This window comes from Rhinopithecus roxellana, chromosome 3, assembly GCF_007565055.1.
Source record: "Rhinopithecus roxellana isolate Shanxi Qingling chromosome 3, ASM756505v1, whole genome shotgun sequence".
NCBI classification, from domain to species: domain Eukaryota; kingdom Metazoa; phylum Chordata; class Mammalia; order Primates; family Cercopithecidae; genus Rhinopithecus; species Rhinopithecus roxellana.
Window position 1 is genome coordinate 125,634,745 of NC_044551.1, and position 18,628 is coordinate 125,653,372.

The 18,628-nt window shown below is 38.8% G+C and overlaps 1 pseudogene; it reads left to right on the forward strand.

The window, feature by feature from the left end:
- Nucleotides 1–737: 737 nt before the first annotated feature.
- On the forward strand, nt 738–1,889 carry LOC104664615 (annotated as a pseudogene).
- The last annotated feature ends 16,739 nt before the right edge of the window (nt 1,890–18,628 follow it).

Here is an 18,628-nt window from a genome sequence, read left to right on the forward strand (position 1 = left end):
CACAAGAAGAGAAAACCAAACACCGCATGTTCTCACTCATAGGTGGGAACTGAACAATGAGATCACTTGGACTCGGGAAGGGGAACTTCACGCACTGGGGCCTATTATGGGGAGGGGGGATGAGGGAGGGATTGCATTGGGGAGTTATACATGATATAAATGATGAATTTTTTAGTTTCAAAAAAGAGTTAGTTAAAAAGAGAAGAGTTGCAGAAAAGATTTTGTTTTCCTTTCCACACCGTCAGATATGTGTGACGTCATAGGGCAGCATAGTCATGGTTAGAAACATGGACTGTAGCGTCAAAGTGCTAGGGTTCAAATCCTGACTCTGCTGTCCTCTAGTTTTGTGACTTAAATAAGTCATTTACCAAATAGATCATAGCTCTGACTTTATAGAGTTGATGTGAGGATTAAATGAGATAGTATTTTAAATGATTAGAGTGATGTTTGGCAAATAGTAAGCTATATAATTCTCTGATAAATTAAAAAGAAAAACTATGGACTCTACAGCATCTTGTCAGCATCTTGATTCAGATGAAGTTAAGTTAAAATAAATACCAAAGTTGCACAGTAGAGATAGAGGCTTCACGTTTCGGTCCTCGGACCCGGCAGCTGCCATTGGTGCTGAGCTGCTAAGAACCCTGTGTCGGCGAGCTCGTTGGAGCTTGAACCCATTGTCACTCCTGCGACTCACCGGCAAAAAAATAAATAAATAAAATAAAAATAACTTTGAAGCAGATCACCCAGGAAAGCTCTTCTTTGGTGGTCTTAATACAGAAACAAATGAGAAAGCTCTTGAAGCAGTATTTGGCAAATATGGACGAATAGTGGAAGTACTCTTGATGAAAGACCTGGAAACCAACAAATCAAGAGGATTTGCTTTTGTCACCTTTGAAGCCCAGCAGATGCTAAGGATGCAGCTAGAGACATGAATGGAAAGTCATTAGATGGAAAAGCCATCAAGGTGGAACAAGTCACCAAGCCATCATTTGAAAGTGGTAGACGTGGACTGCCTCCACCTCCAAGAAGTAGAGGCCCTCCAAGAGGTCTTAGAGGTGAAAGACGAGGAAGTGGAGGAACCAGGGGACCTCCCTCACGAGAAGGACACATGGATGACAATGAATATTACATGAATTTTAACATGAGTTCTTCCAGAGGACCACTCCCAGTAAAAAGAGGACTACCACCAGGAAGTGGGGGTCCTCTCCCAAGAGATCTGCACCTTCAAGACCAGTTAGCAGTAGCAGTGGAAAGTGAGGAAGAGCTCCTGTATCACGTGGAAGAGACAGGGAGGTCCACCTGGAAGGGAACCACTGCCCTCTAGTAGAGATGTTTATTTGTCCCAAAGAGATGATGAGTATTCTACTAAAGACAGCTATTCAAACAGATATTACCCAAGTTCTCGCGATACTAGAGATTATGCACCACCACCACGAGATTATACTTACCGTGATTATGGTCATTCCAGTTCACGTGATGACTATCAAGAGGCTATAGCCAGAGATGGATATGGTCGTGATCGTGACTATTCAGATCATCCAAGTGGAAGTTCCTACAGAGATGCATATGAGAGTTATGGTAACTCACGTAGTGCTCCACCTACACGAGGGCCCTCGCCATCTTATGGTGGAAGCAGTCCCTATGATGATTACAGCAGCTCACGGGACTGATATGGTGGAAGTCGAGACAGTTACTCAAGCAGCCGAAGTGATCTCTACTCAACTGGTCGTGATCGGGTTGGCAGACAAGAAAGAGGGCTTCACCCTTCTATGGAAAGGGGGTACCCTCCTCCACGTGATTCCTACAGCAGTTCAAGCCGCAGAGCACCAAGAGATGGTGGCCGTGGAGGAAGCTGATCTGATAGAGGGGGAGGCAGAAGCAGATACTAGAAACAAACAAAACTTTGGACCAAAATACCAGTTCAAAGAAACAAAAAGTGGAAACTATTCTGTCATAACTACGCAAGGACTACTAAAAGGAACAATTGTGTTACATTTTTTAAATTCCCTGTTAAGTTCCCCTTCATAATTTTTATGTTCTTGTGAGGCAAAAAGTAAAACATGTTTAATTTTATTTGATTTTATGACATTGCTTTTCAACAAGCAAATGTTAAATGTGTTAAGACTTGTACTAGTGTTGTAACTTTCCAAGTAAAAGTATCCCTAAAGGCCACTTCCCATCTGATTTTTCCCAGTAGATGGGGCAAGCAATTTTTTTTTTTTTTTATTATACTTTAAGTTCTATGGTACATGTGCATAACGTGCAGGTTTGTTACATATGTATACTTATGCCATGTTGGTGTGCTGCACCCATCAACTCGTCAGCACCCATCAATTCATCATTTATATCATGTATAACTCCCCACTGCAATCCCTCCCTCCTCCCCCCTCCCCATGATAGGCCCCAGTGTGTGATGTTCCCCTTCCCGAGTCCAAGTGATCTCCTTGTTCAGTTCCCACCTATGAGTGAGAACATGCGGTGTTTGGTTTTCTGTTCTTGTGATAGTTTGCTAAGAATGATGGTTTCCAGCTGCATCCATGTCCCTACAAAGGACGCAAACTCATCCTTTTTTATGGCTGCATAGTATTCCATGGTGTATATGTGCCACATTTTCTTAATCCAGTCTGTCACAGATGGACATTTGGGTTGATTCCAAGTCTTTGCTATTGTGAATAGTGCCGCAATAAACATACGTGTGCATGTGTCTTTGTAGTAGAATAATTTATAATCCTTTGGGTATATACCCAGTAGTGGGATGGCTGGGTCATATGGTACATCTAGTTCTAGATCCTTGAGGAATTGCCATACTGTTTTCCATAATGGTTGAACTAGTTTACAATCCCACCAACAGTGTAAAAGTGTTCCTATTTCTCCACATCCTCTCCAACACCTGTTGTTTCCTGACTTCTTAATGATTGCCATTCTAACTGGTGTGAGATGGCATCTCATTGTGGTTTTGATTTGCATTTCTCTGATGGCGAGTGATGAGGAGTATTTTTTCATGTGTCTGTTGGCTGTATGAATGTCTTCTTTTGAGAAATGTCTGTTCATATCCTTTGCCCACTTTTTGATGGGGTTGTTTGATTTTTTCTTGTATATTTGTTTGAGTTCTTTGTAGATTCCGGATATCAGCCCTTTGTCAGATGAGTAGGTTGCAAAAATTTTCTCCCATTCTGTAGGTTGCCTGTTCACTCTGATGGTAGTTTCTTTTGCTGTGCAAAAGCTCTTTAGTTTAATTAGATCCCATTTGTCAATTTTGGCTTTTGCTGCCGTTGCTTTTGGTGTTTTAGACATGAAGTCCTTGCCCATGCCTATGTCCTGAATGGTACTACCTAGATTTTCTTCTAGGGTTTTTATGGTATTAGGTCTAACATTTAAGTCTCTAATCCATCGTGAATTAATCTTCGTATAAGGGGTAAGGAAAGGATCCAGTTTCAGCTTTCTACTTACGGGTAGCCAATTTTCCCAGCACCATTTATTAAATAGGGAATCCTTTCCCCATTTCTTGTTTCTCTCAGGTTTGTCAAAGATCAGATGGCTGTAGATGTGTGGTATTATTTCTGAGGACTCTGTTCTGTTCCATTGGTCTACATCTCTGTTTTGGTACCAGTACCATGCTGTTTTGGTTACTGTAGCCTTGTAGTATAGTTTGAAGTCAGGTAGCGTGACGCCTCCAGCTTTGTCCTTTTGACTTAGGATTGTCTTGGCAATGCGGGCTCTTTTTTGGTTCCATATGAACTTTAAAGCAGTTTTTTCCAATTCTGTGAAGAAACTCATTGGTAGCTTGATGGGGATGGCATTGAATCTATAAATAACCTTGGGCAGTATGGCCATTTTCACGATATTGATTCTTCCTATCCATGAGCATGGTATGTTCTTCCATTTGTTTGTGTCCTCTTTGATTTCACTGAGCAGTGGTTTGTAGTTCTCCTTGAAGAGGTCCTTTACATCCCTTGTAAGCTGGATTCCTAGGTATTTTATTCTCTTTGAAGCAATTGTGAATGGAAGTTCATTCCTGATTTGGCTCTCTGCTTGTCTGTTACTGGTGTATAAGAATGCTTGTGATTTTTGCACATTAATTTTGTATCCTGAGACTTTGCTGAAGTTGCTTATCAGCTTAAGGAGATTTTGGGCTGAGACGATGGGGTTTTCTAAATATACAATCATGTCATCTGCAAACAGGGACAATTTGACTTCTTCTTTTCCTAACTGGATACCCTTGATTTCTTTCTCTTGCCTGATTGCCCTAGCCAGAACTTCCAAGACTATGTTGAATAGGAGTGGTGAGAGAGGGCATCCCTGTCTTGTGCCAGTTTTCAAAGGGAATTTTTCCAGTTTTTGCCCATTCAGAATGATATTAGCTGTGGGTTTGTCATAAATAGCTCTTATTATTTTGAGGTACGTGCCATCAATACCGAATTTATTGAGCGTTTTTAGCATGAAGGGCTGTTGAATTTTGTCAAAAGCCTTTTCTGCATCTGTTGAGATAATCATGTGGTTCTTGTCTTTGGTTCTGTTTATATGCTGGATTACGTTTATTGATTTGCAAATGTTGAACCAGCCTTGCATCCCAGGGATGAAGCCCACTTGATCATGGTGGATAAGCTTTTTGATGTGCTGCTGAATCCGGTTTGCCAGTATTTTATTGAGGATTTTTGCATCGATGTTCATCAGGGATATTGGTCTAAAATTCTCTTTTTTTGTTGTGTCTCTGCCAGGCTTTGGTATCAGGATGATGTTGGCCTCATAAAATGAGTTAGGGAGGATTCCCTCTTTTTCTATTGATTGGAAGACTTTCAGAAGGAATGGTACCAGCTCCTCCTTGTACCTCTGGTAGAATTCAGCTGTGAATCCATCTGGTCCTGGCCTTTTTTTGGTTAATAGGCTACTATTTGTTGCCTCAATTTCAGAGCCTGCTATTGGTCTATTCAGGGATTCAACTTCTTCCTGGTTTAGTCTTGGGAGAGTGTAAGTGTCCAGGAAATTATCCATTTCTTCTAGATTTTCTAGTTGATTTGCATAGAGGCGTTTATAGTATTCTCTGATGGTTGTTTGTATTTCTGTGGGGTCGGTGTTGATATCCCCTTTATCATTTTTTATTGCATCTATTTGATTCCTCTCTCTTTTCTTCTTTATTAGTCTTGCTAGCGGTCTGTCAATTTTGTTGATCTTTTCCAAAAACCTACTCTTGAATTCATTGATTTTTTGGAGGGTTTTTTGTGTCTCTATCTCCTTCAGTTCTGCTCTGATCTTAGTGATTTCTTGCCTTCTGCTAGCTTTTGAATGTGTTTGCTCTTGCCTCTCTAGTTCTTTTAATTGTGATGTTAGTGTGTCAATTTTAGATCTTTCCTGCTTTCTCTTGTGGGCATTTAGTGCTATAAATTTCCCTCTACACACTGCTTTAAATGTGTCCCAGAGATTCTGGTATGTTGTATCTTTGTTCTCATTGGTTTCAAAGAACATCTTTATTTCTGCTTTCCTTTCGTTATGTACCCAGTAGTCATTCATGAGCAGGTTGTTCAGTTTCCATGTAGTTGAGCGGCTTTGATTGAGTTTCTTAGTCCTGAGTTCTAGTTTGATTGCACTGTGGTCTGAGAGAGAGTTTGTTATAATTTCTGTTCTTGTACATTTGCTGAGGAGTGCTTTACTTCCAATTATGTGGTCAATTTTGGAATAAGTGCGATGTTGTGCTGAGAAGAATGTATATTCTGTTGATTTGGGGTGGAGAGTTCTATAGATGTCTATTAGGTCTGCTTGGTGCAGAGATTAGTTCAATTCCTGGATATCCTTGTTAACTTTCTGTCTCGTTGATCTGTCTAATGTTGACAGTGGAGTGTTGAAGTCTCCCATTATTATTATATGGGAGTCTAAGTCTCTTTGTAAGTCTCTAAGGACTTGCTTTATGAATCTGGGTGCTCCTGTATTGGGTGCATATATATTTAGGAGAGTTAGCTCTTCCTGTTGAATTGATCCCTTTACCATTATGTAATGGCCTTCTTTGTCTCTTTTGATCTTTGATGGTTTAAAGTCTGTTTTTTCAGAGACTAGGATTGTAACCCCTGCCTTTTTTTGTTCTCCATTTGCTTGGTAGATCTTCCTCCATCCCTTTATTTTGAGCCTATGTATGTCTCTGCATGTGAGATGGGTCTCCTGAATACAGCAGACTGATGGGTCTTGACTCTTTATCCAGTTTGCCAGTCTGTGTCTTTTAATTGGAGCATTTAGTCCATTTACATTTAAGGTTAATATTGTTATGTGTGAACTTGATCCTGCCATTATGATATTAACTGGTTATTTTGCTCATTAGTTGCTGCAGTTTCTTCCTAGCCTCGATGGTCTTTACATTTTGACATGGTTTTGCAATGGCTGGTACCGGTTATTCCTTTCCATGTTTAGGGCTTCCTTCAGGGTCTCTTGTAAGGCAGGCCTGGTGGTGACAAAATCTCTAAGCATTTGCTTATCTGTAAAGGATTTTATTTCTCCTTCACTTATGAAACTTAGTTTGGCTGGATATGAAATTCTGGGTTGAAAATTCTTTTCTTTAAGAACGTTGAATATTGGCCCCCAGTCTCTTCTGGCTTGTAGAGTTTCTGTTGAGAGATCTGCTGTTAGTCTGATGGGCTTCCCTTTGTGGGTAACCCGACCTTTCTCTCTGGCTGCCCTTAAGATTTTTTCCTTCATTTCAACTTTGGTGAATCTGGCAATTATGTGTCTTGGAGTTGCTCTTCTGGAGGAGTATCTTTGTGGCGTTCTCTGTATTTCCTGAATTTGAATGTTGGCCTGCCCTACTAGGTTGGGAAAGTTCTCCTGGATGATATCCTGAAGAGTGTTTTCCAACTTGGTTCCATTTTCCCCCTCACTTTCAGGCACCCCAATCAGACGTAGATTTGGTCTTTTTACATAATCCCATACTTCTTGCAGGCTTTGTTTGTTTCTTTTTCTTCTTTTTTCTTTTGGTTTCTCTTCTTGCTTCATTTCATTCATTTGATCCTCAATCGCTGATACTCTTTCTTCCAGTTGATCGAGTCGGTTACTGAAGCTTGTGCATTTGTCACGTGTTTCTCGTGTCATGGTTTTCATCTCTGTCATTTCGTTTATGATCTTCTCTGCATTAATTATTCTAGCTGTCAGTTCTTCCACTCTTTTTTCAAGATTTTTAGTTTCTTTGCGCTGGGTACTTAATTCCTCCTTTAGCTCTGAGAGGTTTGATGGACTGAAGCCTTCTTCTCTCCTCTCGTCCAAGTCATTCTCTGACCAGCTTTGATCTGTTGCTGGCGATGGACTGCGCTCCTTTGCAGGGGGAGATGCGCTCTTATTTTTTGAATTTCCAGCTTTTCTGCCCTGCTTTTTCCTCATCTTTGTGGTTTTATCTGTCTCTGGTCTTTGATGATGGTGACGTACTGCTGGGGTTTTGGTATAGGTGTTCTTCCTGTTTGATAGTTTTCCTTCTGAGAGTCAGAGGGACTGTCTGTTGGTCTGTTGGAGATTGCTTGAGGTCCACTCCAGACCCTGTTTGCCTGGGTATCAGCAGCAGAGGTTGCCGAAGATAGAATATTGCTGAACAGCGAGTGTACCTGTCTGATTCTTCCTTTGGAAGTTTCCTCTCAGGGGTGTACTCCACCCTGTGAGGTGTGGGGTGTCAGACTGCCCCTAGTGGGGGATGTCTCCCAGCTAGGCTACTCAGGGGTCAGGAACCCACTTGAGCAGGCAGTCTGTCCATTCTCAGATCTCAACCTCCGCGTTGGGAGATCCACGGCTCTCCCCAAAGCTGTCAGACAGAGTCGTTCGCGTCTGCACCGGCCCCCGCTGCTTCCGCTGTTGGTCTTCAGCTGTGCGCTGTCCCCAGAGGTGGAGTCTACAGAGTCAGGCAGGCTTCCTTGAGCTGCTGTGAGCTCCACCCAGTTCGAGCTTCCCAGCGGCTTTGTTTACCTACTCAAGCCTCAGCAATGGTGGGCACCCCTCCCCCAGCCTCGCTGCTGCCTTGTGGATAGATGGCTGCAGACTGCTGTGTTAGCAATGAGGGAGGCTCCATGGGCGTGGGACCCTCCCAGCCAGGTGTGGGATATATTCTCCTGGTGTGCCTGTTTGCTTAAAGCGCAGTATTGTGGTGGGAGTTACCCGATTTTCCAGGTGTTGTGTGTCTCAGTTCCCCTGGCTAGGAAAACGGATGGGGCAAGCAATTCTAAGATCTTCCACAAAACATTTAGCCATCTAAAATGGAGAGAGCAATCATTCTACCTATACAAACAAGCTAGCTATTAGAGGGTGGTTGGGGTATGCTACTCATAAGATTTCTGGGTGTCTTCCAACTGAAATCTCAATGTTCTCAGTATGAAATACCTGAAATCACATGCCTATGTAAGGAAAGTGCTATTCACCCAGTAAACCCAAAAAAGCAAATGGATAATGCTGGCCATTGTGCCTTTCTCACACTGCCTTGGGAATCTGCAAGAACCTCCCCTTTCCCCTCCTCCAGCAAGACCATTTAAGTGTGTGTTAAACAACTACAGAATACTAAATAAAAAGTTTGGCCAAAACAAAAACTAAAACAAAACAAAACAAAAAAATACCAAAGATGCTTTCAAGTAAAGATAAGGATGAAGGAAAGAAGCAAACCAGGAAAGGCACTGGCTCGACTACACTTACTATAGTATTGGTAGATGGATACACAGGCAAGTTGTTCTGTGAATCCCAGATTTCTCTATCATCTGGTGAATCTACTTTCTTCCATCTACTGGGAAATGTCTCTGTGTCTGCCCCATATAAATAGTAGGATCATACAAAGCTTGAGATGGAGGCAATCAGCTGAACTTGCTGCCTCTTAAGGAAAGCCCTGGAAGCAGAAAGAATACTAAGATCACGACTAGTAAGCAGATAGGCTGTTCTATTAAAAATAGAGTTAGGCCGGGCACAGTGGCTCACGCCTGTAATCCCAGCACTTCGGAAGGCCGAGGTAGGCGGATCACCTGAGGTCAGGAGTTTGAGACCAGCCTGGCCAACATGGCGAATCCTTGTCTCTACTAAAAGTAGAAAAATTAGCCTGGCTTGGTAGCAGGCACCTGTAATCTCAGCTACTCGGGAGGCTGAGGCAGGAGAATAACTTGAACCTGGGAGGCGGAGCTTGTGGTGAGCCGAGATCATGACAGTGCATTCCAGCCTGGACGACAAGAGGGAGATTCCATCTTAAAAAAAAAAAAAAAAAAGAATAAATAGAGTTAACCCTGTCTACTCATATTCTGCTTAATGGAATGAATCTTCAACCACTTCCCATTTTATGACGTTTGTTCTAAACTAATTAACGTGCTCTATTGACTGAAGCTCAATTCCATGTGCAAACTATCTTTGTAAATAGGAAATAATGAGGGTTGCCTCTCTTTCCAATTACAGTATTTTGGACTAACAGGAAAATGAGAAACAATTCAATACAACTTTGCATCTTTTTTCCAGCATTCTTTTTGATACAATAGCCCAAAGTGAAAGAGAACACCCCTCAAATGTAGAGATAGTTTTCTCTCCTGTGTTTCCTTCTTCAGTGTCATTAGCCTCCACTAACAATTCTGTAGTTCATGCTCGGGGAAATCACGAGGACGAAATTAAATGGAAACTCAGGCAACCATGTGCAATAGTACAAATGGCATAATGAATCCTTAGGGCCATTACACAATTGTCTGTTTTCACAGAAAATTTTAAGTGTCTATGCTTGTGGAGAAGATTTAGTAACATAAAGTGCTAATGCAAAGGGAAGTGCGTGGTAGAGTCAATGCAGGCAAAATGTCTGCAAGTACAAATTCTCCCAAAAGACTCGAAATCTACATGTGCTGTATCTATCTTAGTGTTCCCTTTTAAACCGTTTTTGTGCATTTATTTGTTCAACACGTATTTAACACCTCCTCATGCATTGCACTGTTCTAGGAACTGGGGAAAGTGTGAACAAGGCATGGAGCTTATGTTTTAATCAGGGAAAATAAAAAAAATTCATAATTTTGCAATATATTTTCACGTAGTGATCAGTGACTCAAAGACAAATATAGCAAGGTAAGTGGCAATTTTTAGATATGATAATTAAGGAAGGCTTCTCTGAGGAGAGGACATTTAAGCAGAGGCTTGAATAAAGTAGAAGAAGGAACTTAGGATTTCTGGGGAAGAGGGCTCAGGTGGGAAAAGACAGCAGGTGCAAAGGCTGGTAGCTGGAGAGTGCTTGGTGCAGATGAGGAACAGGAAGAAAGGCAATGTGGTTAGTGGGATGAGAAGAGGTTGGAGAAGAAACCAGGGGCTATATCACATAAGGCTTGGTTGGCTGTTGACTTTATTCTTTGCATGAGTGGAAGCTGTTGGAAGCTTCTGAGCAAGGAAATGAAATTAGCTGGTTTATTATTATAAGATCTCATTGGCTTCTACTGATGAATGAAAGGCAGCAGGACAGGAGTAGCAGAGGAACCAGATGGGGAATACTTACTGTTGTGCAAGGACACCAGATCAGAAGAGGGACAAAGCAATTGAAGGTATGTATGTTTAGTTCCTCTTTAGTATTCTACTTGAAGCAGGCCTCATGTGTCATTAGCAGATTACATATATTTCTATTAGCAGTTTATATATATTTCTATTGGTGCTTTACTTCTAACTGGATAGTATTGTTTTCTGTGGCAAAAGACAGAAAGTGGAATAAATCCCCATAAACAGAGGAATGGTTGATTAAATTCTTACCATGAATTTATATAAAATCCCCATGAACAGAGGAATGGTTGAGTAAATTCTTACCATGAATTATTATACAATCATTGACAAGAGTGAGATAAGTGAATACTGGGAAGGACATCCAGGATACACTTTTAAGTGAGAAAAAAATAGGTACATTGTATATATGTATGCATATTGCCTCAGTTTTGAAAATCAAAGAAAATTTCCAACTTCTATATATGTATCAAATTATGTACGTATATATAAATATATAAGCATAGAAAGGATATACAATTATAAACACAGGTTGTTAATAGATTGCCAACATTTGTTACTTAGGTAAGACCAGATAGACATTAAATACTTAAGTAGCATCTGTGTACTTTGGTGGCAGAAACTCTGAAGTAAAATGACACATCCCAGTACAAACCAGGTGGAATAAGCCTAGTGTGGGACACAGGAAATAATCTAGAATTGCGTAAGAATTAGGTCTTTAGCCACAGTAATTAAGAGTTATTATCAGTTTGTTAGGGAGGGATTGGAGTTGGATCCTAAACCCCACCTGTGTATCTTTTATATGTAGTTTTACACAATTATGTATGAAAAAGTATATAAAATTCTTATTTAAAAATATTTCAGAAATAAACTAAGAAAATATTTAATTCATAATGTTTCACATTTTTAACATATGCATGAATGCATTATATAATGTACTTTTGAGCATATTAAAGAATGAAGTGAGCAGGCACTGAATTTGGAATGAGGTGTATATGTGTTTTCAACCATTCTGAATGATTAAGTAGAAAAAGAGTTGTGCAGGTTGTTAAAGATAGACTTCACCCATTTGGCGTGGGGTCTGCTCAGGAGAGAGGTGTAGCCACTAGAGGCTTAGGTTTTCTGAAGCCAGTATCATATACTTTATCTCTGGGGAACGTTTCTCATCTATATTTTTGATGTTTGTGACCTTCAGCCAACACACTTCCTATGAAATCTGTGTTTAAGCAAGAACATTTGGTCTCTATAGTAACATTTAGTAATTAAAGCAATGCCTGTATTCAAACCTTCGTCACTGTGACGATAACTATACTCAAAGGAATTCTGGGAAGAGGAGTGGTTTCTTCACCTCCTGAACTCTAGCATGCGACCATGTTTGACAGACTTTTCATTCTGGCTAATATAGCATGGCCTACATAGTTCTCCGTGTTGAAATTTGGCAGGGTAGCTTGCTAGTCCTTTTAACATGTTTTGCTGATCATTGAGCCATATTTCTTCATCTGTTTTGACAAAGAGGATATAGGAGGAGAGCGAAGGGGAGACAGAGGAAAAGAAAGAGGTGTTTTTTTTCCTCTCCCTTCCTCCATTCCTTCCTTCCTTCCTTCCTTCCTTCCTTCCTTCCTTCCTTCCTTCCTTCCTTCCTTCCTTCCTTCCTTCCTTCCTTCCTTCCTTCCTTCCTTCCTTCTTTCTTTCTTTCTTCTTTCTTCTTTCTTTCTTCTTTCTTTCTTTCTTTTTCTTTTCTTTCTTTCTTTCTTTTTCTTCCTTCCTTTCCTTCTTCTTCCTCCTTCCTTCCTTCCTTCTTCCTTCCTTCCTTCCTTCCTTCCTTCTTCCTTCCTCCTTCTCTTTCTTTCTTCTTTCTTTCTTCTTCCTTTCTTCTTTCTTTCTTCTTTCTTTCTTTCTTCTTTCTTTTCTTTCTTTCTTTCTTCTTTCTTTCTTTCTTTCTTCTTTCTTTCTTTCTTCTTCTTTCTTCCCTTTTGGAAAGGCTGTTCATTCAGTTTTTTAAAAATTGCCAGAAAACTCCGTTGTTTATAATTTTTTCCATTGTAGTCTACTATATTTGCCAAGAAAAATCTTGCACCATACCAACTTGTGTTAGTAAAACAAATGGCTCCTTTCACAATACAGCTCAGTGTATTTGTATATTTATATGAGTTTTCCAGCATTGCTATGGGGGGAAGAATCAGCTGCATTCACACATATTTTGTTTTCCCTTGTGTGTAAGCTTTGACCCCCTAAACTAGCTTCCAGTGAACCCATAGGCCATGGATTAGTTGTAGACATTTTACTAAGCCTTCAGTTGGATGGAGTTTTCTTGAAACACATATGGTGTTTTTATATGTTTTAATATGTTTTATAGTTTTAATATCTGGGGAAATTATGAGTGAACAAATGACATGAATTATGCCCTGGGTGTCTCACATTGCTAGAAAGACCTGAAGGTTACTGACACTTAGTTGGCAATTATGTCTTTTGTATAGGCTAACAAATAGCAATTTGTGACAGACTGATAAACATGGTGCCAGGCTATTCAGCTGGTCTGGACTGGAGGCAGACCTTGTGCCATCCATGTGGCCTTCTATGCTTAATTGACTATGTTCTCTGACAGTTTCATGGTTGGTCAATATAAGGTATAGGAAAATTTTTTCAAAAAAATGTATAATTTATGTGATTTATTTCTCCAAGGAGTTGAAAGACATTTTCAATAGTCTCACACTTCACTTCTTATATCTAACCACTTGTTAGTAAGGTTATCTTGGACAAATGACTTCACTTTTCTGACTTTTGGTTTCCTCCACTGTAAAATAAGGGTAAAAATAACAATTTTATAAACCTATCATAAGAACTGAGTAAAATAACATAAAATGTCTGAGGGCAGTATTAGGCACATAACAGGCCTTCTATAAACAGGAACCGCTACTGTTATTGTTATTTTGATTAGATTTAGCTAGGATGATGTAGGTTGGTTATTTTTATGGATATTTCTAAGGGATAGGTGAGTGAATCTGGATAAGAGTGAAAGACAACATAGGTAAGTTGTTATTCTGGTTTGTGATACATCAAGGAGGCCTCTGAAAATAAAATTGAGAAGCTCTGAGTTGTGCTTCAGCACTTTTTAACCTCCCAATAACCAGGGTGTTTCAATTATAGCATGGAGAATTTGGCCATCTTCTGTGATATATTCCACTTTTGGACTGAAACCAATCTTGAGGAACTTTTGGAAATCTCAATTCTACACTGTGAAATAAAGCATTATGCTTCCAAGGGCAATATGCAGCATGTTGATGTTCAGTAGACCACATCTCACCACACTGGTGCCAAAAAAAAAAAAAAAAAAAAAAAAAAAAAACCAATACAAATTACCTATGCCTTAAGGTGAAATTTTTAACATAAGCCAGAGAGTTGCCAGCATTTTGGCCGGTATAGAAAGGTCCATAATTCTTTCTCAGTTTTATTGTCATTGTAAGATAGAATAGCATAAAAAAAAAAAAAACCCGAGGCATTTTAAGCAGTTGAACTTCTCTTTGTGTCTAGAGTTCCGCATATCTAGCTTGGCAATAGAGGAAGCAGCAATAGGAAAAGAACTAGGGCAATTACCAACTCTTTGTCACTGTGGGTTTCCCAAGTGAAAGACAGCTACTAGTGATTTTTAAGACATCATCCTGCCATGTCAGAGTATGTCATGCACAGGATGTCAAATAGAATAATTCTGTGCATAGTTGGTTTCCTAAGTGCCAACTTCAGAGTGCATTGTAAAAAATCATCAAAAACCTTGGGGGAATATTGACTGCTTGTGTGGCTAAGAGTAATTTTCTGCTACTGTTTAATCTGGTAGTGAGATTTCTTCTATAAGTGTGCAAGAAACTGTTCTCTAGTCAACAGAGAGCTGGGTCCAGATTACAAGTATTATTTGATGGTGTCACTGCTCATCTAACATTGCCATAAAATACTAGGATATCAACTTTTAGGATGCCAATCATGAACATTTCTATGTGTGGGAAATTATTATGACGAGGTTCTTAATAGACAAATATAAACTCACAGTAAAACTATTCTTTCAGGTTTAGCTTTAATATTTAGGATTTTGAGGACTAAAACGGTATCAGAGTCTTTCCGTCATAGAATATCCATGTTTCCCTTCAGTATACAATAAATCCATCAGTTAGTGATACCAATGACTTTTCTATAATTCTACAATCTTTATTTCAGAAGCAACTCTCAGGGCTCTTCAATCCTACATCCTCATTCCACAAGCAGTGGCACTGTTGTGTGTGGATTTATTAATTTATAGTTAATTAAAAATAATAGTAATAATCTGTGACACACCTTTAGCAAGAACTTAATGTGAATTTTATTTACTGAATTCTGTGTCCCTTTTATCTCCATCTCCTTAGTTTTTCTTTATTTGATTTTTTTTCCTTATGTGTTTTAAAGTTATTGTGTCTTGATGTGTTGTGAGTTTCTTTTGGAGATGCTGTAAGTCCTTTCTGGAATAAGTCATACTACCAACAAACAAATAAGAAACAAATATTCATTTATAATAATTCGACCACCCAGTTGAAATATGCTGGTAGTCTTTCTCCTTAGAAGAGTAATAACGTTGTTATTTCATCATTTCTCCTTCCTTTCTTTGAAATCATTATCCTATGGCTTTGAGAATTCCCATAGAGGAACAAATAATCCATTTGCTTCTAGAATTGCTGGCAAGCATAAGGAAATTTTGTCAAGGGTAGCTTGTGTATAGGGAGCAAAAATGTAGCTTTTGTTTTTGGCTTTCTGGAAACCTACAGACTGAGGTGTAGGTATTACATGGGTATTACATCAGTCAGGAAATTGGCTGAACAAGTTTTTTATCTTTTCATGAATGATGGCACAACTCATTATGTCAAACAGGAAGTAGGCCCTTTACGGAAGGTGGAATGTGTCTTACAATGATAAAAAATAGTATGCTAACTTAGTGGATTTCAGTAAATGGTAGAAATTATAATGTGGTCTCCTTTTAACTATTTTAACATTCACTTTAATTCAATGAGAGAAAAGGAAAAAAATGATTTAAGCACTAGGGTTGTAGAATGAAAATGGAAATTGCAGAGGCTTCTCTATTAGCTCATCTGCCAAACACCTGTACAGTTGCATTTCAATTATGTGTCTAGGTCAGGTAAGAACTGGCTGGTTTCTGACAGTGGTCTTTCAGATAGGACATTATCGAGGAGGCAAGATGCATAAGAGGCTAATGCACATTTCCTATGAAAGGAACCAAGGATGTCAAAGTAAACTGGAAAGGATAGAAACTGGGCAGGCATGTGGGGCTTTGGCTTACACTTCAGGAACATGTTGTGTCTAGTGATTGCCCACAATTGTGAAAAGAAAAAACAAAGGAAAGGGGCTCCACTTGAAAACAACTGCATTTCGATAAATTCTACCCTGGAACCAATGTCAGGAGGTAGGTTTCCTTTTAAAAAGTTCTCAATAAAAGTCAAGTCTTCACTGAATTCATTATTCCACAGACATCTGCATTTGAAGAATACTTAAAATTCTTCTCATATCAATGGCTTTAAATGTTATTCAATAGTAATTCTTTGGGTGTTGAAGCTTTCAGCTAAGGTTTTGGTCTATGACTCAGTGTTACCTTGCTATTGAATATCTGTTGCCATCTTTCATGTCAGGAAGCTCTTTATCTACTGAAACTATTTGTTAAGATATGCTTCATTCCTCTCAAAAGAAAAAAAATTTTAATGTGCTTTGTTTCAATCAAGCTTCTTTATTTATATTCATTTCAGCATTTTTATTTGAATCATCATAACAGAGGAGGTAATTAAAATGAAATACTGAGATATATATTTATTTTGAATTTTCTTATATTTCTTTAAAAATGAAATTTTACCCTTTATGCAGAATGAGAAATGTTATAATAATTTTTGAATTTTATTCTTTCTGGATTTGGGAGGCTATTTTGATAAATATTAACAGAAGAGTCTTAAGAAATTATTCTCTAATTTCTGAGCTAGGTCATACATTTATTTAGCAATTACTTAAGGATAAAAACGAAGATTAAAAAAAAAAAACCTTTCAGAGCACTCTGAAGATTCAGTTTAAACTGCATGCTTTAAAATAATCAGCAAAGTCAGATTTCAGGGAAATCAAAACAGGAAGTTCTTTTCATCAGTGAGATTGGTGATGAATAATATGTATGTCTTTCTGGTGATGTGATACACTAACTCACCTATGTGTGAAGTTAGTGTAGCAATAGAACTATCCTGGTAGTTTTGTTCTATATGGGGAGGTTTAATTCTGTCTTGTTGGCTTAATGATGAATGTAGTCTGGTGTTGCTGACACAAACATCTCTTCTTTTTATCACCCTGACTTCCTCAATGGGGATAGAAAAAGGGTTTTTACAAACAGAAGTGTTTTATAGAGCAGATATTTACACCCTAGAATGATGTATATGTTCACTAGTACTATCCCCCACCCCCAAAGTTGCAAAGCAATGATGCTTAAAAAGGAGATTTTGAAAAAGCAATAATATATTTTTCATATTTTGCTTTTGTATCATCCATTTTAGACTATTTCTTTTGGTCTGTTTAAATCTTAAATTGTGGAAACACTGAAATCTCTATGGGTCCTGTAGAAGATGAAAGTGTTTAAATAAAATGGCTGTAATTTGGGAGTATGATATTTATATCACTCCATGAATATTGCTTTTACTGTGTATTTAAACAATGTATTAAGGATGAGTGAACTGACCTACACAGTGTCAGCTTGACACAAACCAGAGGCAGACAGAATGAGGGGCCCAGGTACTATATCTTCCACTAGAATATTGTACCATTTGCAAAAACACTGCATATTTCACTATTCACACAGTAAGTGACCAATAGTGAACCCTGAGACAGAAATGATTTAGAGATGTTGTGTAGAGGTATTACTAAAACTTAATATGTAAGACCTAAGTCTTACACATTCAGGAATTTCACTTTTGATGTTAAGATTGGAATGAAGAAAACCATGGAAGAATGTAGCAAGATTTAAAAATGGTCTTAAAGTATCCATGAGAGTGAAATATTTGATAGTTATTTAATGCCAATTCCTTACAAGGATTAACATTTTTATTTTGAAAGCTACCCTTTATAATGCAACAATGAAAACCTGACTCCAACAAGTGTATTTCTACACATGTGACTGATATACTCTGTTTGAATCATTAAAGAAAAAGCAAACCCTAATTTCCAAATGGGTAGAATTATTTGCCAAAAATTATAGTTCTCAATAGACTCTCTCCTCAAATCACTTTAATTACAACTCATGTTTGAAATGATCAGCAGGATCCTTTTTTATCCTTGATGTGGAAACTGTATCTAGGCCTCTCATCATTTCTTTACTGAGTTGACGGGTTGGCTGAAGAGTTTCATAATGTCTTCCAGTTGGCATCTGGACTTAGTAGTAAGCAGTCAACACATGTTAGGTCAGGCAGGAGCAGGAGCAGAAGGCAAGACTGGGGACAGAGTGAATAATGAAGTTGTAGGGTTAAATTAGAGGTTAGAGCCTCATAGGTGAGGCCAAACTGGACTTTTTCAGATTTTGAGAAGGCAGTTTGGGGTGGACATTCAGAGGTTCAAACACAGCAGAGGTTATAGGCAAATGCATAGTTAGAGGATGCAGAACTCAGTGTGTAAGGCAGCCTGGTGACAGGGAGAAAACAGATTTGTATTCAAGGATTCCAGACAGGGTTTTGTACAGAGGTTGATGTTCGGCCAGTGGGCATAGAAAAAATAATAGGACCCAGGAGATGAGGGAAGTTTTCTCAAACCCTGAACAGTTAGGTAGGTTCATACAATATCACATTAATCTCAGGGCTGGCATAATTTCTCTTTTATTCCTTAAAAAAAATTTTTTAGAGCAAACTTGGGCCCTTATAGTTTTAGTAATCCATTCCCACTTTTTTCTATACTAAAGAAAAAAGAAATAGGATCGGTTGCTACAATTTGTCCATAAAAAACTTGTACCGTGATGAAGGTGGAGAGGGCTGGGAGAAGAATGGGTTTGTTACATAGGATTCAAGACTTGTACCTGAAATTGACCTCTAATTTTGTCTAGGAAAAGAGAAGCTCCTGGACTGCCCTAGAGTTGAACTCCTATTTTCTCTTTCATGATCCTTTGTTTTATTATGCTCATTCTGCT